A 6806-nucleotide genomic window follows, 5' to 3' on the forward strand; every position below is an offset into this window, starting at 1 on the left:
ATGCTTGTTGGTTTGGGTCTGTATCCTAGGGATGGTTAGCTACTGTCTTGGATCCGTGGTCATCTGTCTTCTTTGCCCCGTCTGCAGTATCTAAGGAAGTTGCTCACCCCTCCTCCTTGGAACACTTTCAGGACCTCAGGCTCCCTAGGGGCTCCTGCTGCCTTCATGCTCCTGTTTCTCAGCCTCCTTTGCTGGCTCCTGCTCATCTCCCTGACCTTTAGATATCTAAGGGACTCAGGATCACCCTTTGAACCTCATCTGCTTTCTGTGTCTTCTCATTCGGTTGTTTCACTGCTCTCAATCCCGTCTCCACACTGATGACTCCCAGATTTATCTGTCCAGGCAGAACCTCTTCTCTGAACTTGAAACCCTTCTACTCGCCCACCTAACAGGTCCAATATCTCACTGGCCTCTCCAAACCAACACCATTTGCCCCTCAAAAGCTGTTTCTCTCACTTTCTTTTCCATTTCATTAAATGGCAAGTCCTTTCTAGAAGTTGTGGCTTTGACAAAAAATAATAAAAGATAAAACAGAACAACACGACCCTGGAGAGCCATCCTTCCCTCTCATCTGCCACACTTCCCATCTCTCTCTCAGCCTGAAAAACACTCATCACAGTGACCTATGAGGCTAGCGGCTGGTTATGTGACTGAATTTAGTCCTGATCCAGACTTGGTGCTGAAGCAATGGGGAGTTAGGGGCTTACGCCCCCCCCCCCCCACTTCTCACTTTGGAGGCTACAAATATGTGTCACTAGAGTCTAACAATGGAAGGACTGTGGGCTTAGGTCAGTCGCAATTAGTTTTATTCCCTTGCAATTCATTGTTTCAACAGCTGTTTACTGAGGAGTTACTCTGTGCCAGACCCTGTTCTAGGTGTGTGGCACACAGATGCAACAAAATAGACAAAAGCCTCTGCTCTCTTGGAACTTACATTCCAGATGGCAAACAAAATATCATCCAGTAAGTTACACAGTATTTGAGGTTTTAAGGTTCTGCCGAGAAAACTAAGGCAGGGGAGAAGGATAGAGAATATTTGGGAGGGAAGGGGGTTCTGTGTTCAGTGTTGGATAGGACGTCCAGGGGTTGTGTCATTGAGCAAGTGACATTTGAATGAAGATGACATGAGGAGTGTGCCAGCAGTGTTTGGGGCCCAGACTGTGTGCCAGTGTGTGCCAGGCATGGGGCAATGATGTACCCTACTCCCTCGGGCCCTGCAAGAGTCGTCTGCTGTGATCCTAATAGAGGTGCAGAGGAGGAGGGTGTGCCTGGAGTGGAATGAATGATGGCAATAGGAGGAATGGGATCCGAAGGGGAGCCAGTCTGACTCTGGTCACCGAAAAGGTTTACAAACTGTAGCAATACACACTCCCAGCACCCAGATTCTGGTCTCGAAAATTCAATCTGTCACTAAAGGGAAGCAGGGCTTCTTTGCATAATCGCTGATCCCAGAGCTGGGGCAAGAAATGGACATTTCATCATACTAGAAAGCAAAAGAAGCTTTCAAAGACTATGGGTCATGTCCAAAAGATTAGGTTAGGAACCAATGTAAAGAGACTTCCAAAGTTCAAGGATGGAATAGTTTGAGTCTCTGCAGTGGATTGAAATACATCAAATATGTTAAAATCCTTGAGTTTATAATTATACCAAGGGAAAAAAAAACTCTCATAGGTCACCTTTACAGGTTGCTAGGGAACCAACTCCTTACTCTGAAAACGGATTTAAAAAGGGAAAGAAGCGAGCATTTGTCTTGTCTTTTCTATATGAACTGTATCTCAGGATAGCTAAATTGTTGTTGAGGAAAAGTTCTTCTTTTAGAAGCATTCCAGCTAACAGATGAAGGAGCAGTGGGAGAACTAGGGTACCATAATTTTATAATCCTTAATAACATAATAGATCTGTGATGATTGTCAATGGCTATTAAAAATTATCAAGGGAAAAGCTCATGGGGAAATGTTATAAAAAATCTTATTTTTTTATTTTTAAACTACTTTAAATTATTTTTATTGTTTAATTTTATTTTTATTTCTTTACATTTTAATTTTTAATTTTTTTTTTTAATTTTAGCTTATGGGGAACTTTTAAAATGAATGGATCAGGCTGTCACTGTCTAAATCCACTAATCAAATCTCAACATCCCCAAAGAGGAGACCACTAGACATCATGCACTCATGATGTGATGAGAGAGGAAGTTCACAGGCCATCTGTGAAGTATCCTTGTCAAACAATGCAACCTGGATTAATCGAGATCTAAATGATACTTTTTAGGAAATACAGGTCTTAGGGAAATACGTTGGATGATGCCACACAGATGCAATCAGCAAAACGCAGAATGTGGGAAACTCTATGGGGCAAATGACCCAGTTTCTCCAACAAATACATTATAAGGGGAAAAGAAAAGGCAGGGGAGCCCTTAAATTAAAAGAGACCTAGAAGATACAGTAACCAGCTGCAAGGAGTGGATCATATTGGGATACTAACTAAAAAAAGAAAAGAAAGAAAGAAAGAAACTGAGAAAATTGAGGAAAGTTGAACACTGATTGAATATTTGACAATATTAATTCATGACTGTTGAAGTTCGGTGATGGTCTATTGCACTATTTTCTCCATTTTGTGTGTGCTTGAAATGTTCCATAATATAAAGCTTAAAAACAGAGTGTGGGGAGGGAGGGATACTCACGTACATAGGAGTCATTAAGAAAGATTTTCTATGATAAATGGGAATAATAATCACTATTTTCTAAGTACAGGGCCAACAGGTAAGTCACTCTTTGCTGTTTCTTCTTTAGTAACCAATACTGTAATCAGTAACTTACTGTAGACCCTAAAGGACTATTTCAGGGAAGATATGCTGCTCTTCATGAACAAAAGGGCTTAGCTCCAATGTGATTAGTCCTGCAGGCAGGCTTTTTTCAGCTACCTTAGCAATGACCAGGGCCAGTGCTTGGCTGGATGATGAAACCATGAGAGAGGTATAGAATGCTTCTGTACCACCTTCCTACTGCCTCTCTCAGGTCTTCCTGCCTCTTCCATACTCTTTTGCCACAAAGGAGCAGGGCTACTTTGTCCAGTTGAGCAGGCTGTACACTGCACAACTCTAGGGAAATACAGAGCCTGTGTGAATGGTACCCCTTGGACTTAGGCAGCACGGAAACCCTTAGCAGCAGCCTAGTCACTTCATGTCATCTCGGAGTTTGGGACTCCTTAGCCTTAACCAGGGCTATTTCCTCAGGACCCTACTTTCAGTCTCTGCTAAGGTCAATGAGTAATAATGGTGTAAATCATATTAGATTTTTTTTTTTTTAATGTAGGCTTCACGCCCAGCACAGAGACCAAGGTAGGGCTTGAACTCATGACCGTGAGACCAAGACCTAAGCTGAGATTGAGTCTGACACTTAACTGACTGAGCCACCCAGACACCCCCATATGAGGTCTTTAAGTTGGCATTTTTCTAGTATTTCTACCGATATCTTTCTCCCACCTATAAAATCCCCATGTGTTAGTCAAGAAAGGCTGAAAGCTCCCAGATCTTAGTAGTTGAACAAAATGGGTTTTGTTTCTTGCCTCCATCATAGTCCAGTATGAGGGTAGGGTAGAAAGGGATCTGCCTCTTCCTCTTTCAGGCTCCATCATCAGCCATCACCTCCTTCCCTGAGTCTACTGCAAGAGAAGAAAGTGTGACAAGGCATCTCCATCCAAATGGCCTCTGACCGGAGGTGACACATATCCCTTTGACTCACAATCCATCAGCAAGAACATGTGGAGGAACAGAGTGCCAAGGAAGGTGGTGCTGATGTGTCAGAATAACCAGCTAGTCTCAGCTACACCATGGGCGGTGGCCATGCCTTATTCCAGTTAAATTAACCAGCCTCCACTGCAGGATGCTGACACTGACAGGAGGAGTTCCTGGCCCCCCAGAGAGGTGAGGGAGAGGGAGATTTCTGCTGGGACACCCTTCTGGTGCTTTTATAACTCTGCGGCTATGCTTCTTCCTCCACCTGCTAGTGGTAATTGCTCTTTGAGAACAGGAAAACTTGGACAGGGAGGTATTTGGTTCTATTCCTTTCCCTAGCTAGAGGCTCAGAGGTTTTTAATTTGAGGAAGGAGGTCCATGATACACTTCAACAGATTGGTGATTCCCTGAAAACCATATGTAAAATTTGTGTCAATGTACGATTTTCTGAGAAAAGTGTCCATGGTTTGGCACATTTAATGAATATTCTTCCTAAAAACTCACAAAGGAAAAAAATTAAAAAATATATACAAAAATTAAAACGCACAAAGAGGTCTGCATTACTTAGTGTTCTCCAGAGAAACAGAACCAATAGGATGTATGTGTATCTCTGTGCACACACACACACACACACACACACACACACACAGGGAGAGAGAGACAGAGCACGATTGCAGAATTGGCTCACATAGGCCCGGAATCTGGCTGTCTGGAGACCCAGGAAGAGCCAATGGTGAAATCTAAGTCCAAAGGCTGTTTGGCTGGAAAATTCCCTCTTGCTTAGGGGAGGTCAGCCTTTTGTTCTATTCAGGCCTTCAACTGATTGGATGAGGCTCACACACATTATGGAGGGCAATCTGTTTTACTCAAAGTCCACCTATTTAAATGTTAATCTCATTCAAAAGCACCCTCCCAGAAACATCCAGAATAACGTTTGAGCACCTATCTGGGCACCATGACCCAGCCAGTTTGATGAATAAAATTAACCATCACAGGAATCTTGACCCACCCCCCCAAAAGAGGTAGAGACTAGTAACTACATTCTAGTATATTCTAAGATACTTCCACCATCCTCCTTCCTTCTCTATAGTCAAGCTTCCATGATCACCCAGTTTCTGTGCCTGGCCCTAGAATAGCTTACTTATTTTGGTGACATGTGGAAAATCTGCCTAACAACTCCCTTCTAGCAACTTCCATCTATTCCACACTGAAAGAATTGGGGCAGGAATTCCCAGTCCAGTTTTAGTAAATGTTAAATAATGTTAAAGAAAGCATTAGTTTTCTCCTGGAAAAAAAGGAAAGTTTTGACAAAATCTCCGGAAATGTTGCTTAATGCAAATATTTTGGCCTTCCCACCTGGGTATGCCAATGATAGTATATGTGATTGCCTAAGGTGTGTCTCTTTAATGTTTCTATCTTCCATCCTTGCCTCTAGTTGTTTGTCTTGAATAAACCCTCCAGCCAAATGAAGTCCTTGAAATCGCAGATTATACTTTATCCCTTTGCCATTCTCTACAGTGTTGAAAACGCTGCTGGTGCAGGCAGGAACGTTGATTAACTGGTGGCGTTGTCACATTCTGTTTTGTTTGACTCCACTAATATTAAGCCACCAGCTAGCCCTCGTATTAAAAATAGCCCAGATTTATCTTTCAAGGTTGTCACCTAGCTTTGACATCTCTACCTTGCTTTTCCAGACAGAGCTTCACATAAAGAAAACTGAGGTGCAGGGCTGGGGCAAGAAACGTCTTCCTTTGTGGCTGTTTCTTCGCATAGGTAAAGTCTGGTGGTTTAATGCAGGTATTCTCTCCCATCCTCCTTACCCTAACTTCATTTTCATCTGAAAGAGTGCAATGAGCTCTGTCTTCATTTTCATCTGAAAGAGTGCAATGAGGAAAGGGCGCTTAGTGCCCGGTGGATAGGTGTGTATTCTCCGGTGCGCCTACTTGTCCTAGAGTGCACAGTGGCTAAGACTTCCCTTCCTTGCCCTGAGAAAGAAAGGATGCTCTGTTCTATAAAGTCCTGAGGGGCCTCGATGGGTCAACACTGCTCTATTAATACAGAAGGGGATGACTCACCAGCTGTTGTTTCACTGCTTTCAGCAGACACATTGAAACATTTGCAAAATAGCAAAGGCTTCTGGATGGGAGGGGCCGTGGCTCACAATCCAGACCACCCAGCAGGCACCTCAGGTAATGGGCTTGCACCTGACCCAGGTAGATATTCAATAACACATCAAGGGGTTGGCATGATCAGTCTGTGCCATTTGGGAAACCACAACACCCTCGTTTTCCTTCCCTATCACTTCCTTTTCCTCATTATTTTCCCCCTCCTCTTGTACAACCATAGATCTCTCTAAAAACCTATTCAGAAGGAGCTGTTAGATTAAATAAAGTAAAAACAAATCCAGTTAAAAGATAGCAAACGTTGCCTTGATGTAAAGTTTGCCTTGTAGAGCCCACAGCATGACCTACTTATGTGTTTGATTTTCATAGGCTCATAGAACATTGTCCACGAAGGTGGGAGCAGCACCCTCCTCAAGTTTTAAGCGCATACAAACCACTGGGGACCCTGGTGGAGGCGGGGATCCTGGGGAAGGGCCCAAGGATCTGCATTTTGGAAAAGCAGTAAGGGGATGGGCCACTCTCTGAGCAGCAAGTGTCTAGATTCAATGTTGTTCAACCATTTCCATTTCAAAACATATTTGTAAATTTGCCCAAGTTATATAGAAAATACAGTCTGAACAGATGAGCAAAGTGGCAAAATTGTTCTCCTTAAAACTGCATTCCTTAATAAATACTTCGTTACAGAAAAGATGTGAGAATAGAGCATTGTACAGTATCCGTTTAAAAAAATGATTCTCCTCTCCTTCCTACTGACATATGGTCCAACCTTGATCACTACTTTTGCTGATTTTCTACAGGACATCTACTCTCTATTTGGATCCAGTGTACTAACCTATAATTACCTCTCCTGTGAAATGTGTTAACTGGGAGTGAAGTTTCTAGAAGGCACCTTGGCCCTGTGGCAGGGAGGGTCTGAATTGGGCTCTGCCGATTAGGAACTGAGAGACCTT

At 43.1% G+C, this 6806-nt stretch overlaps 1 long non-coding RNA gene across 1 annotated transcript; it reads left to right on the forward strand.

The window, feature by feature from the left end:
- Positions 1-2073: 2073 nt before the first annotated feature.
- Positions 2074-6535, forward strand: LOC121012681 (uncharacterized). Its single transcript, XR_005782225.1, has 3 exons — positions 2074-3922; positions 5428-5506; positions 6226-6535. It is a non-coding gene; the product is annotated as an uncharacterized LOC121012681 (long non-coding RNA).
- The last annotated feature ends 271 nt before the right edge of the window (positions 6536-6806 follow it).

Source organism: Herpailurus yagouaroundi, unplaced genomic scaffold, assembly GCF_014898765.1.
Source record: "Herpailurus yagouaroundi ecotype Mexico unplaced genomic scaffold, PumYag 197, whole genome shotgun sequence".
NCBI lineage: Eukaryota > Metazoa > Chordata > Mammalia > Carnivora > Felidae > Herpailurus > Herpailurus yagouaroundi.